This window comes from Anomalospiza imberbis, chromosome W (assembly GCF_031753505.1).
Source record: "Anomalospiza imberbis isolate Cuckoo-Finch-1a 21T00152 chromosome W, ASM3175350v1, whole genome shotgun sequence".
NCBI classification, from domain to species: Eukaryota; Metazoa; Chordata; class Aves; order Passeriformes; family Viduidae; genus Anomalospiza; species Anomalospiza imberbis.
Window position 1 is genome coordinate 346,107 of NC_089720.1, and position 15,630 is coordinate 361,736.

At 44.0% G+C, this 15,630-nt stretch overlaps 1 protein-coding gene across 2 annotated transcripts in view; it reads left to right on the forward strand.

The window, feature by feature from the left end:
- LOC137464246 (AN1-type zinc finger protein 5-like) overlaps positions 1-15,630 on the forward strand; it is a 47,971-nt gene that overhangs the window by 21,468 nt on the left and 10,873 nt on the right. The gene's annotated exons all lie outside the window — the stretch shown is intronic.

A 15,630-nucleotide genomic window follows, 5' to 3' on the forward strand; every position in this document is an offset into this window, starting at 1 on the left:
ACTCTTAAGGGTCCAGTCTAAACCACTGGGGAGGAAAGAAAAGAAAACAAATTTCTTTAGTTCTTCTTTTTAATCCTAAGGCTGTGCTACTCCTTTATTTTTTTTCCCAGTCCTCTTCAAACACGTCCCAAGCTTCAGGGACTAGGTGGCTTTTCCCACCGATTAAATTCACTATTTTACACCTTGCTTGTTCAACCCTCGGGTTATAGTATCTCGGTAATTCAGGGGTTCATGCACGACACGTGGATCTCTGTCTATATGAAATACAATACTACCTCCTCTGACACTTCAAGCATCGGAGGAGAACCCAAGCTGTGTGCCAGTCTGGCTTCCAGCAAAAGGTTGGCAATCCGCACACGAAACAGGGAATTACCCCTTCTAGACCCCACCTCAAGGGGTTTCTCAGTGCCCATTCAACTGGCGGTTGTTCCCAGTCAAAGGCTAGATAGCAACTTGTAGAACTTTGGTATATCCCTCCCAAGAACACTCTGTCTCTCCCTCTGTCCTCCCGTTCTATGACTACCCAGTCCCCTGATGGATGAAGAGACTGACTTGGTTCAAGCTGAAACCACCTGTGGAGAGCCTGTCTCGGAGGCTGGGCTCTCTAGGCCCGGGCTTGAAGTTCTGCAGCCACTGTGGGCAGATCGCCCCTCACTTGTAACAAGAACCTAGCAGCAAACCCTGTAATGCAAAGGATCTCCCAGTGACAGCCTTTACACTAAAGGGCAGTGTTATCGTACAACAAACACTTAACTCTTAGCCCAGCCAGATTCGCTGGTTACTTTTGCAAGCCCCTTACCAACCAGTGATGCTTGTAAGTGGTGCTTGCAAGTCCCAACTTGTACCACACTCCCGCTAGCTGCGCTATCAGCTAGCAGCGTTCAAAGCAACTCCACAAACTGCAGCTTGTGCCTGCGCGCCCACTGCACTATCAGCTAGGCTGCGCCTAGAGCACTTTTGCAAGCCCCAGCTTAAGCCCCGCGCTCCCCCCGCTCGCCAGAGACAGCCCGTGCCGCGCATGTGCATTGCCTGCCCCATCAGGCAAATATGCCTGCCCACTCCATCAGGCAGTGTGGGCTGGGAGCTGCCCCGCGCCTGCAATTTCCAGCACTGCAGCGCTGCGTTTACGTATCTAGTAACGCCGTGCTGCGCTTGTGCTTCCCAGCAACGCCATGCTGTGCCTCACTGTTTCACTCACACATACACACACACGCATACAAGCACGCACGTCCAGACGTAACAGAAACACCACACCGAAATTGGGACACACCACATTGAAAATGGGACACACCACACTGAAATCGCGATTTCTCCCTCCCCGAGCTGCACTATCAGCTGGGGGGGTTCTCCCACCACCGGTCTCACCCCCAGTGGCGTTCTGCTTGCAAGCCCCTGGGCAAAACTGTGCGCAAAAATGTCTTAATGCGACTTATCAGCGCCAACCTTAAGAAATTAATACATACCACTTCCGTCCGCTTGTCGATGGGCCGTGGTCTGCTCCCCGCAGTGTACAGCCGAGGTGCAGAGTCCCTCCGGGGAAGAGCCCCGCGGCACCTGAGGGCGTCTGCCCCCTAACTGGACTCGCGAGTGAGCAGAGTCGTCCCTTCGTGGTTGCCAACTGAAGCGATACAGGGAATAAATATATAAACTCCACAACTTGGGGTAGTTATGAAGTGGGTATGTATTGTTGGCGCCTGACACAAGTGAGATATCTCTCTAACAACTTGTGCCCCGAGCCTCAGTCTGACCCACACCTTTATTCACAAAGGTGTTCCATATGCAATACATTACACAACTTTCCCATGCATATTCAACTCTTGGCCCTGCCTGTCCTTGCCTCTCTTGCTAAATAGGTCCACGCCTTTCTAGGCATGCGTGGTTTGCCGTGGTGGTCTTGCGGGGGTCTCTGGTGGTCTCTTGAGGCTGAAGATTGTGGTCTTCTTCATGGCTGAACTTTTGAACTTTTCTTCTTTGCGCGTGCGCTTTTGGTCCTTTGGTGCTTATCTGACTACATCTGTCAGTCTTGGTGGGCTTGGAGAGAGAGGAGCCTCTTTATCTGGGTTCTTTGCATCTTTGGTCCTTTCTGGTATTGTTCTTTATGCAAGAAGCTTCAGAAATTTTCATTTTTCTATGCCCTTTGTACCACGGCAGAGGTTTCTTAAGTAAAAGGTTAATATTTAACACATAACTCTACAAGCTAGAATATAAATGCTTAATTCATTTTGTTAACTTAAGTGAACTCCAAAAATCTCTGTTTCATTACTCAGAAGCAGTTAGGGGTGCATTTACAAAACCTATTCCTCCTACCCCCCCCCTCCTAGTGGAACTTCCCTCAGGGGAAACAGACTGTCAGGATTCACCTCTGGCCTTACACCACTTTTTGATCTGGTATTACAGTAAGGCACAGCATCTGAAGGGTCATTTGACTGGCTCACTAAATCATTGTTATCGTTTTGGGAGGGTTCAGTTGTTAGGTTGGAGGATATATCCAGAGGCTTTTTCTCAGGGAAAGGTGTTGTATTCTGACTTACAGGTGGAGTATGCTGCAGGTCAGTGGGTGTAGGAGGCGGTGGGGGAAAAGCATCAAGGGGTGGATATATACGAGGGAGTGGGGTTGTTGGAGGGGGGGAAAATGACATGGAGATTCCCTGAGGCGATAGAGGAGAGGCAGGGTTCACAGGAGGAGATAAAGATAGGTTTTGAGAAGCAGGAGGCTGGGTGTTGTGAAAAATGCATATTTTATGATTGGCTTTCCACAAATATTAAATTGAATGCTGTATGTATTATGTTATATTGATTAGAAGTGCTGTATTAACATTTTAATAGTATGGTAAATGTAGTTTTGTAGTTAAAATAGAAAGTATGTATGTGGGGGTTTTTTTTTACTAGCTCAAGCAAGAGATGAGATAATCAAGAAACTCTTCGCACAGAGATGACAATGATGGGGGCCCATAAAGAATTACTGCCTCCTTATTGGAAAAGACAAACATTCTTCCACCTTCTCTCCGTCTTTATGGAACCACCAGGATTAAGGGGAAGAAGTTGACAAAAACCAGAAAAGTTCTTAATTTGCAAGGAATTTATGCATCATGTATGAGATGTATGGATATGCAACAGGCTATTGCTTTTAAAGACTATTCCTTTGTTTACAACGCATGCTTATCGGGCTTAAGTGCCCGAGAGCATCCGGACGTCCATAATTCCTTGCTTTTTATTGTCTTGTAATTGTCCTAACTCTAAATTTTTATTGCTCTAATTGTATTACTATTTTTATAAGTATTTTATTATTATTAAACTTTTAAAATTTTAAAAACCAACTGATTGGCGTTTTTCACAATTATGGTAGCAGAGGATGGTTTCTAACACCTCTCTGCCGGTACCTTAGGAGAGTCAGAGTGAGGGAGATGCGTCCTGCCCTGACTAGGCAGCCTCACTGTGCTCCCCTGGTGTTACCGACAGACGCAGGTTACAATTCCATGGACAAAAGGAGGCAATAAAACAAAGAAAAGGGAAAGGATTCCCTAAAACCGCGGTAATTAGCCCCTAAGACCAAAGTATACACGAAGAACAAAGACCCAAGGACAAAGGATAGGTAAGTATTTGTTGGGACGGTGACACGCGGTGACACGCGGAGCCAGACTCTAAAACTCAAAGACAGAGTGAGTTTTAAAGTAGGTATGTTTATTCGGCCGGACGCATGTGGGACATTTCCCCAAATACATGCGTGTCCCTTGCTTACACACGTGTTCTTTTATCCCCTGGAGTGTTACATATGCATTAAGTTTCTTCATGGGTCATTTCCTGGCTCCCCTCCCTCTCCGCTCTGTATGCTAATCAGCTTGTCGGTCCTCTGCGCCTGTGCAGCTGTCTCTGGTGGTCGTCCCAGGCTTTGGGGGTCGTAAAAGGGATGAAGTAAGAATGGTCTTCTTCAGACTGACTTTTCGACCCCACTGCTTTGCACATGCCCGTTGATTCCTTGGCCACGGTCCAAGCCAGGGGTCAGGATCCATCTGTTTCCAGAACATAAGGAGCCCCATTTTTCAGTTGTCTTTACACCCTGTATCCTGTTTTCCATATACATTCTTCCTCCTTATCAGGTCTCTCCTTGCTGCTCTGCACGTAGTCTCTTCCTTTCCCATAGGCCAGGATACGGTATATTCTCACGTAACCTAAGGATGTGGCCCTAAGCAATATCCAGTATTTTATATGCCTATTACTATTCAATACCTTCTAATTTCTATGATTAATATCTTCTAGTACTAACCCTATGTTTCAACGGGGTGGATAAGGGGGGGAAGGAATGTGTGTGAATGAGAGGTGGGCTGGGTACCCCAGACCTGCTAAGCGAGAGCAGTAGTCTGCCATGCTGCATTTCTGTCTTTTTCGCGAGAAAAGCGGCCAGTAAAGAGATGAAGCGAGTGATAAAAAGAGTGAGAGAATCCCCCCCGGGGAAAACCGGGACTGGGTCTCAGGGAAAGAGTGGGACCCCCTGGAGGGGGGGGTAAAATAAAAGGTAAAATAAAAGGTAAAAAGGGGTTTTTGTTGGCATAATTAATTGGAGAAGAATAAAAGGTTAAAAGGGGGTTTTCTTGGCATAATTAATTGGAGAAAAAAAATTTAAAAGGTAAAATGTGTGGGAGGGGCCCCTAAAAATTCTGCTTTGGACAACACAGCTAGACTGAGGGATATCCAAGAATACCAACACTGGCCAGTAACACCTATTAGGTGAAATTAAAGGTACCTTCTTGTTGTGTATGCAAGGGTGGGTCCCACACCAACAAGTCCCCGCAGGTGGCAGCTGAGGCAAAACCCGCAAAACTAGCCTTGTTCCCCCGGGCGTGAGGGGGAAGCTGTGACTCGCACCAAGTGTGAGTCCCATTCAGCCAGCCTCAAAGATGAATTGGCACCAGAGGCAACCAAACTCAGGGCACTTCCCAGAGGCCTAGCAGTACTGAACCCCAGAGAGGCTCCCCCCAAAGCAAGGATGGCTCAGTATCGTAGGACCTTTTAGCACCGCGGCTGCGTAAAGTAGTCGTCTAACCCATTCCGCCTGGGGGAGGGGGTGTGGGGAGTCCAGATCGGGAGAGGTACGGAGGTCCAAACCCCTGACTCTGAGGCTATCTCTAGGGAAGAGGGATAGCCAAACCTCGGGGAGGTGGAAGGGGTCAGGGTGGGGGCTTACATGATCCACAGTTCTCTGGCAACAGAAATCCCTTTGTGTAAGTCTAAAAGGTTTGCTAACGTTTCCTTCCTCTGTGCAATAAAATAAAGGGAAATGTAGAAGTATGAATGAACAGGCCTGAGGGTATGGATGTGCGTGCGAAAGTAAGTGGAAAATAAAGGTGAGTAAATAGAAATGAGTGGAAGATATGCAATGTAGATTGTTTTGAGCTAAATGTAGATGTGCGAGTGAGTGAAAAATAAAAGTGATTAAGTGTGGAGGAGTGAAAGTATATGTAACAGTATTGTGAAGTTCAGAAGTATGAATGAACAGGCTTGGAGGTGTGAATGTGAGTGAGAGTGAGTGAGAGATAAAGGTGAGATAAATGGAAATGAGTGGAAGATATGTAATGTAGATTGTTTATTTTGAGCTTTACTTTATTTCCTTGGAGGGAGGTGTATTATGTCGAATGGTTTGTGAGAGAAAGGATTTTTTTGCATGGGTAGTTGAAAGAAGGTAGTATTCAGGTTGTTAGAGAAAGTGAGAAACAAAGGCATGGAATGAATAGATAAGATTTTGAAAAAAAAAATGGGACAGAAAACCAGTAAAAAATAAGAAAAAGGGGAAAAAGGAGTGGAACAAGAGGGAACCACACCACTCACAGCCGAGCCGCTTGTCCCGGGCCCTGGCTCGCCGCTTGTTTCAGCTCCACCTGTCCCTGTCCCGGCATTTGTCCCAGGTCCCAGCGAGCCGCTCGCTTCAGCTCCGCCTGCCCCGGTGCCGGCGCGTGTCCCGGTGCCTGTTTCACCGCCCGCAGCCTCTGTACCAGTCCCCGTCTCACTGCTCGCGGCTGCCCAACCGGCCCCTGCCCCCATCCCGCCCGGCTGGTCCGTGGCCGCTCCGCCGGCCGCGCCTGGCGGGCTCCCGTCAGTCCTCTCTGTCCCATCCTTGAACGCTTCTTCCGCGGCTGTTTTCTCTGCCCCATCCCCAGCGACTTTTACCGTTCCAGCTGCGCTGGGTACCGCCGCTGCTGCTTTGCCTCTGCTGGGAAGAGATTACCCAGCCACCATTAACCACGCTCCTTGTTTCCCCCTGGAAATGCCCCCTCGTTTGTCAGTTCCGGCAGCAAACCCTGCCCATGCTCCCATGAGCGCCGTTCCCCTGGTAACCGCAGCTCCAGCTCAAAGAAACTCGCACCTGGAGGACGCCCCTTCTAGGAACACAAGTTCAGTTAGAAGGCAACATTCTCCAGACTCTTCCTCACAACACGGGAGAAAGGCTATAGAAAAAGACTGGGATCTGTTTCCACTAAGAGAGGTCCCGATGGGAGGGGGTGGAACTGAGTTTGTAAATGCTCCTTTAACTTCTTCTGAGGTCAGGAATTTTAAAAAGGAAATCAAAGGGATTTTGGAGGATCCCATAAGCACTGCTGAACAATTAGACCAATTTTTAGGTTCAAGCATTTATACCTGGGAAGAAATGTGGTCGATAATAAAGATACTACTTTCTCCAGAAGCAAGGGAAATGATCAAAATTGCAAGCAAAGAAGCCTGGAGTAAAGAAAAACCACAGCCCCCCTCTGGAGAGGACAAAATGCCAACTGCACCTCCTGAGCGGTGTCAAAAAAATGAGGAGGGGAGAAAACATATGAATGAGTATCGTAATTTAATAATCCAGGGAATAAAAGGGGCAGCATCACGAGGGCAGAATGCTGAAAGGACTTTTGGGGCACAGCAAGGGAAAGAGGAGGCTCCAACTGAATGGTTGGAAAGACCGGGGAGAAATATAAGGCAACGTTCCAGAATGGATCCTGAGACTAATGTGAGAAAAGCTTTGCTAAAGATTAACTTTGTGCTTGGCCAGATAATGGAAAAAAATTATGATCAGCATGACAAATCATTAGATGATTTATTAAAGGAGGCTCAGAAAGTCTGTGGCCAAAGCCAAACTAAAAGCAAGGATTGTGGCAGTCACCATGTGAGAAAACAATTACAAGAAAAAAATCAAAAACACACAAGCACTACTACTAGATATGACAGTAGTAGAGACAGGGGAACAGGAAAGAATAAAACCCCAATACAAACCAAGTCTCAGGAGCATTGCAGGAATGTCTGCTTTTACTGTAAGAGCAAAGGACATTATAACAGAGATTGTCCTAAGAGGGCAACAGGTCTGAAAATCTTCCGAGAGATGAGCACAGAAGAAGAATAGGGATGTTAGAGGCTCTATTTTTTTAAGGGACAAATACCATCTAGAGTCTGTGATAACTTTAAAAATTGGTCCCCAAGAAAAATAATTAGAATTTGTAGTAGACACAGGGACAAAAAGAACCAGTCTGTTAAATATTCCAAAATATTATAGTGTGAGCAAAGATACTGTAAAAGTAACAAGGAAAAAAAAAAAACCAAACAAAAAACCGAGGAAGTTTGGGCTAGAGAAGGAAATAGGAGAGGATGCTTCATACTGAGCAAATGTCTTAATTGAGCTGTTGATTCAGCTAATTCTTTTCCCATTACTGTGTACAAGTAGTTTAAATTATTTCTTCCAATTTGCATTGTGATTTCTCATCTTGAAATTTGTAACTTGCTATACTCTAAGATTGCAAAACTAGTTTACAGCTGTGACATAGCAAACCTGCTTTTAATTTATTTTGAGTCGATGCGAAGCTGTTCAATCAAGTGGTTCTCAGTGTGTAAAGTTAAACTAAAGGTAACACCAGCTGCTTGGCCAGTCAATGAGAAACATTTTTTCTTCCAGGCTGTCCTTTTACATGTACCCAAATGTGTTTTGCTTTCTTAGTTTTTGTTTTGTTTGTTTGTTATTGTTTCTGGAAGTGCTGGCTACTTGCAGTGCACCTAGAACAGCAGCTAGAGTTGTGCATGCATAGCACTTTTGAAAAAAATAGGGCTCATTTTTTGACCTCGAATTGGAGATGGCTACATATATAAATGGGAACACACAAAGCTGGATGAAGAAAAGGTTTCAGTATCTTCTAATGTAAGCTGTTAATTTGTTACTTTCAGCATCACTGTGGGTGTGTGACACACACACACATAAAAAAAAAAAAAAAAAAAAAAGATGGTGGGGGGGAATCTCTGCTTGCTGTAGTTTTATTTCTGGAATGAGTTAGACAGCTATGAAGAAGTTGTGGGTTCCTTGTGTGGTTTACCCAAGAGTTCAGGGAGGGCTTGGTCGTGATTCCCTCTGTGCTGTGGGTAGCCCTGCAGCGTGGCAGCAGTAGCTTGCTTCTAGTGAGTTTGCAGGCAGGGTGCTTCACCACTGCAGCGCTCAGGTGCTGTTTCCTATTGTGACATTAAAGCTTGAATTCAAGAGTGCCTCTTTCCATCCAATTATTGTTTGTACCACAGGAGCCTCTTTGGACAGCATTTCCTAACGGTCAAAAAGAAGGTATTGCAGAGACAAATTCCTTACTTTCTGTCTCTCCCCACTGTATTCATGTTTTGTCCATTCTCTCTTCAAAATATGGATTTGTAAAACTCATGCTTTGTGTCCTCAGATGCCCTTCCCAAATCAAACCTTGGCTTCCTTGCAAGTTGCGTTGCACTAACTAGCATTGTCTTAAATTTTTTAGTGCAGGCAGGATCACTTTGGAAGTAAGTTGTTGTTTACCTCGTTCCTACAACCTTTTTGAGCTTATGAATAGAAAAAAATTATGATAGCAAAGCAAGTTTTTAGTTTTGGCACTGTGTCAGCTGTGAGTGGCTAGTACCCTTGGTGCAGGGTGCTGTGAATTGCATGCTTGCAGAACGTACATAACAAAAGAAATTTAATTTGTAAAGATGTTGAAAAAGGGGAAGTGGTGATTGGCAGACTCACCTCTCTGAGACGTTGGAATATGGGCTGATGTTAAAAGGTGGACTGATGTTGGAATGTGGATGTTTTATTATTATTAAACTTTTAAAATTTTACAAACCAAGTGATTGGCATTTTTCACAATAATAATAAGATAGTTATAAAAATAGTAATACAGTTAGAGCAATAAAGATTTAGAGTTAGGACAATTGCAAGACAATAAAAAGCAAATAATTATGGATGTCCGGATGCTCTCGGGCACTTAAGCCCGATAAGCATGCGTTGTAAACAAAGGAATAGTCTTTAAAAGCAATAGCCTGTTGCATATTCATACATCTCATACATGATGCATAAATTCCTTGCAAATTAAGAACTTTTCTGGTTTTTGTCAACTTCTTCCCCTTAATCCTGGTGGTTCCATAAAGACAGGAGAAGGTGGAAGAATGTTTGTCTTTTCCAATAAGGAGGCAGTAATTCTTTATGGGCCCCCATCATTGTCATCTCTGTGCGAAGAGTTTCTTGATTATCTCATCTCTTGCTTGAGCTAGTATTACAAAAAACCCACATACATAGGTTCTATTTTAACTACAAAACTACATTTACCATTCTATTAAAATGTTAATACAGCACTTCTAATCAATATAACATAATACATATAGTATTCAATTTAGTATTTGCAAAAAGCCAATCAGAAAATATGCATTTTTCACAGGGGGGTGCCTCACTTGGCCTTCTTTCTTTTGCTTCCCTCCGTTCCCAACCAGTCTCCTCGCGGAGAGGCTGCAACCGTGGTAATCGGAGGCCCTCACTCACTTCAGGGCTCCGAGCCACTTGAGCTGCTGGCCCTGTCTCACCGGCTCTGCTGTGCCTCACATGTGCCTCAGGCCTTTTTCCCGGATACCGACACAGGTCCTTCCGTGGAGGACAGGCGGCCGTCCAGTCCTCCGGTCTCAGGCGAGGTCGTATCCTGGTGAAGCCCCCAAGCTGTTAAAAATGGGACCACACTCCTGTTACTAAAAGTGATTTCAGCCTTTATTATAATACAAAGAAAGGCCTAAAGCAAGGGGGCTCGCGGGCCGAGCGGGAGCATTCCTGTCGAGGATGCTGCTGTGCCGGCGCTTGGTCTTCCTGAGCAGTGATATCTCCGATGTTCCATGTGGAGCAGCATGAATTCAGTATGTCAGATGCCCCTTTTTATCCTGTTTCCTGTTTTTGTCCCTTTGGATTGGTTTCTTTTTGGATCCTTCATTTGCATGAAAGTTTAAGGCGCTTGAATGGCCCATTACAGTTCTGTCCAGGCTGACTCGTTTCACTGGGGGGGGGGTGGTGCACTTTACTTAGGTGTATTATGGTACGTAGAGTACCGTATTTCTTATAACTACCCTTTTAACCCCTTTTACCATAACCAAACTAACAGTACATGCTTAACAATTATCAACTATTTTACAACCATTTCTAACCTATTTTTAACAATGTGATCCAAGTGTTATAATCCAATTATTAAGAATTTTTAGACAGGTGTCTCTGCCCAAATTAAGGTGCAAACGAGACCATAGGCTTAAGTCAATAATATGGATTTTATTTAATAGTAAATGTGAGAGAGAGATATAGAAAGAAATATAAAAAGGTGAGGGGGGAGAGAGAGTGACAGATTAAGTAGAAAACTTCACTCTGGATCCCGACAGTGTCCTGTTGATGCTCTTCTTGTCTTCTCAGTGGTGAGGGTCCAGCAAAACATAGAGTTCAATGGATTAATATATGTTTGGGCCAGGTGAGAATGCCTAGGTGCCTCCCCTGGGGAGGGCAAATTTGACACTGACTCTTGCAAAAGACTCTGGATCTGTTGCATCCCTTTGCATCAGGTGCAGTCGTCCGGTGTAAGGCCTCAGGAACCAGTCTAGGGGGCGCTTCAGGGGTCTTTGATGGTTTATGACACCTTCTCAGCTGCTTCTCACATGAATGTCCCGTGTGTTTGTGGCCTTCTCAGGGTGGGAGGGGTTTACAACTGAGCCAGTTTGTGTAAAAGAGGGTAGATGTTCACTCCCTCTGACCAGAGGTTATGCCATACACACAAAAGCTCTCCTCCTTCCCCTTTGGTTGGGGGGAGTGTGTACAAACCTGACCTCAGCAGATGAGCCTGTGGGCTATGGCTTTCTTCCCCCCCAAACCCAACCAGAGCTGATTTTCAGGACAGCTGTTGGGTTTGGCTTTCTTGTGGATACATTCTTCTCCCTCAGCCTTGTTTACTTCTCCCTAGACCTGAGATAATTGGACAGTAATGTCACCTTTATCTTATCTCAGGTTTCATTAGGCAGCTTAACTCACAGTCCAAGGTTCTAGTCAGGAGGCATATTCTGGGAGGGGTGGGCTTTGGTGGTCACAGCTTCTTTATACAGTTTTGCCATAATGGGCAAAAAGTCTTTCATAACAGTGTTTAAGCTATTAACCATAAAATTTCAGTCTCTCACACCAAGTTTCTGAGAAAAGTTCAGGAAAGCAGATACATAATGGTATTCGCTTGTTTTTCAGGGTAACAGAACTGCATTTGTAAGGCCTTAGGTACTTACTGATCTTATAAAAGTTAGTAAGGAAGAATTGCAGAGGTCTGTAATCTATCTTTTCAGAAAACTTTACTTTTGCTGTTGGTTCAAAATATTACATGGCATATTTTAGTGTTCTGATTATTAGATTACACTCTGGAAAGTGTATTATAATCTAGTCAGGTGATATCTGGACCTTAAAGAGTGAAAAAGCAAAATTTCTTAAGCATTAGATAACAACTTGATCTTTTTTTTTAATAAGCAGCATGTATTTCAGGTAGTGAAGGACTGTGCTGAAAAAGAGCTATAAAGACTCATTTGTAATATGTTAATATCATCATTAATACCTAAAGCTAAAATTAGTAAGTGCTGAAAGATTCTAATTTGAGAGTGGAGCAAGTCAAATGAGATTGATGACGATAGTGTATGTTAGCACTTTTGATAGTGCTTTGAGTGTACCTGCGTGTAATAAGGCCAGAAGTACAGTCTTTATTTGTGTAATAATAACAGAGTGACAATAAAGATGTGAATATTTTTTAAGGTCTTAGATTTTCTGTTGTGTCCACTGATTTGATGTATGGCTGTAAAACTGCAAATTCTTAAGTGGTATATCAGAATAAGTACAAGTTTGCTTTGTAGTACTGAAACAAAGGTATAAATTGTTGAAATCCTGTGACTACCAGCAGGCAAGCAGATTGATTTTACTCTTTTCTCCTGTTGTTGAATTACTTTCATCCCAGAAGTTTAGATTAACTAGACAAATGCTGCTGTCAATTGCAGTTGTCATACTGTTGAGATATATGGTTATAGCTTGTAGTATGGCTTTTTTAAGTTAGGAAAAATATTTATTTATACACTAGAGTTAATTATTGTTTGGTATTGTTATAAATGAATTAGTCAATTTAATAATTAAAGGAATTTATTAAATCAAATCAAAGTAAAATTGGAAAAGCCACAAGCAAATCAGCGCCGAGCCAGGCGATCGGTGCTGGGTGAACTGGGTCCAGACTAATGCAGCACTGTACCCTGGCAGTTTACAGGGTACTGATTTCACAGGGTCTTTTTTATACTGTTTCCAGACTTAGCGGGATTCTGGGGGGGTCTTCCTGTTTCCTTTTGTCCTTTTTCACATATTAATGCATGTTCTTTTCTTGTGGTGCTTCTAAAAAGAGGTTTTCTGATTGCTGAAATCCTGTTAGATGGTAATCCCCTCGAATATCTTGTTCTGGTGATGAATATCTTATGTTCAAGGCATATCTTTGAGACAGAATAATCTTTCAGAATAACCACCTTTTAAGACAGGAATTCATTCTGTGTATATTGCTTTTTCCCGTCACTTGGTTCCATTTAAAAGGATACTGTATTTTTTAGTCTTGAGCAGGAATTTATTCTAAATCATATATTACAGTATGTTTGAGTTTTCATGAGCATCAGCAGACAAATATCCTGTTTTGTGGCTGCCCTTAAAGAGGAAGGCTGTTATCTGAAGTTTTCACTAAAATGTCTAAGGGCTATAGGCAGTACTTTCACTAAATCTAAATTTTTGGAGGACAAGTGTGTCCTCAATTTGTAGTAGATTACTTGATTATCATAGTCTTAGTTCCCAGTGGCAATAAAACTAGGATTTGGTTGCTATATCAGTTTTTCTACTAGCCTTGTTTTGCAGAGGTCAACTGCCAGTGAAGGTGAAGTATTTTTATTCCTAACTGTTGCAGTTGATGGCAGAGATGAGGGTTAGAATTATCTACCTTTGAAAGATGCAGAAGTCTGCCTATATTTTAAAGACAAAAGATTTAACTGGCTCTTTGGAAATGCATATAGTGTGCAAATGAATGTATTCAACAGTCTAAAATAGTTTTATTTTTCTTGGAAGAGCAAAATTTGGTTTAAGCATATTTCAGTAACGCTTTTGGATCATCTGTTTTGAGGGCCTATTGTATGTATATTGTTGCCAGTTAATATTCAGTATTGGACTTTGTATGCAATTTAAGCAAAGGTAAAGGTCTTGTTATAGAAACGTCTCCTAAAGATATAAAATACAGTTTTAAAATGACTGTTGCCCATCCTTCAGTGATCTTTGTTCTGTTTAACAAATGTATTGTGAAAGTACAAACTGATAACAATGTTATTAGCATCAGAATGATGCAAGATCACCATTACTGAAAAAGTGGAGCAGTTCTTCTGGAGTCTGCAGAGATAAACTCTGCTAATTACCAAAACTATTTAGTAGACCCAAACTTGGTCTTGCTTGTTTTACCCATCTAGCTGTGGTTTGGGTTTTTTTCTACCCTGTAAGTGCTCAGAGGTTAATAAATTTTTTGTTGGCCAATTAATTAAGTTTGGTTTCTGAGAAGTATATTGCTTCTCAGTATTACTGTGTGTATTTGGTTTGTGTGGCAGGGTTTTGGTAGCAGGGGGCCATGGAGTGGCTTCTGTGAGAAGCTGCCAGAAGCTTCTGCTATGTCAGATAGAGTCAATGCCAGCTGGCTTTAAGGTGGACCTGCTGCTGGCCAATCAGCAATGGTGACAGCACCTCTGTGATAACATATTTAAGAAGGGGGGGGAAACTGCTGCACAACAGCAGCTGGAAGAGAGGAGTGAGAACGTGTGAGAGAAACAACTCTGCAGGCTCCAAGATCAGTGGAGGAGGTGCTCCAGGTGATGGAGAGGAGGCTGTGACCCTGAGGGAAGACCATGCTGGAGCAGGTTTGCTGGTAGGACTTGTGACCCCATGAAGGACCCACGCTGAAGCAGTCTGTTCCTGAAGGAATGCACCTCATGGAAAGAAAAAGTGGAAGGGACCCACACTGAAGCAGTTTGTGAAGAACTGCAGCATGTGGAAAGGACCCACATCAGAGACATTCATGGAAGACTGTTCCCTGTGGGAGTGTCTTGGTTTGAAAAGACAGGAGTCTGTGAAGGAAGGCAAGAGTCTCCTGTGAAATGGAAAAGGTAAATGCCCTCCCTCCGAATTACCACAATTTCAAAATAAAAACGCTCTCAGGCAAAGATATGGGAATGGGAATAACAGTTCTTTACTAGAAAAAAAAAAGTAATTAGTACAAACAAAACTACTGATAGAGTCAGAAACCTGACACCCTGAGGAGTCAGGGTGTTGGTGATAGTCCAGTTAAGTGGTGGCTGCTCCTCCTGGAGCGGCAGATGAAAAGCTGCTGAAGCAGTGGTCCTGTAGAAGGGTGTAGTTTTCTCTGAAGGTCTGGTGATAGAGTAGATGGGCCTGGTCTTCCTCTGGGAATCCAGCAGAGAAGAAGTTGTTCCTTTGGGAATCCAGCGAAGAGGTATCACGGCCTGGGGCCCCGGGGGTTCGTCTGGCCCCCTGGGCAGCTGCCGCAGTAGGTGTCCCGGATAGCGCTGTGCTGATGAGGCACAACCTCTCTGGGTCCCTCGGGCTAGTTCCCAGCCGCAAGCAACCTAAGCGAGCACTATTGAGTGATTCCAGCTCTGCGAGTTCAGCTCTTAGTGATTCCAGCTCTGTGCTCGCAAAGGTGCCTCAGCAGACGCAGGGATTGAGAGAGGAGAAGCTTGTGTAGAGTTCCGCAGCAGTGTCTTTATTATCAGGGTCCTGCGAAGGGTTCCAGTGACAGCTCTTCCACTGAACTGGGCAGAGATGGGGGTTTAAGTAGGCTACTGGGGTGTTGGAAATTGTCCAATGGCGAGGGTTGTGGAGAATATGCCCTATAGCCTTACAGAGAGATAACAAGGGTCCGAAGACGGAAGAGGGGCTACTTTGGTCCACTCATCATGACTCTGCATTTCTTGTCTTAGGTGGGTAACCGCCAGGGAGGCCTTGCAGGGCCTCTGACTGCTACAAAGAGGCTGTTCTGATCTCCAAAAAAATGCTGATTTTATGCTTGGCTCTTCCTTCTGGGTGGAGCATCTCACAATGGGATGATGTAACCCCATCAGTCATGCAGTGAGTCATTCAATGGCCCATTAACAGAAGATATCTCCCCAGAGGGAGACATTGTTCTTGGAAGAGATAAGAAAACTGCCCAACTTAACAGAAGATACCTGCCCCACCTCCAATAGATGGCAAATAGAATATATGCTTATCTTGCAAGCCAGGACAGGGAGGGACCCCACATTAGAGCAGGG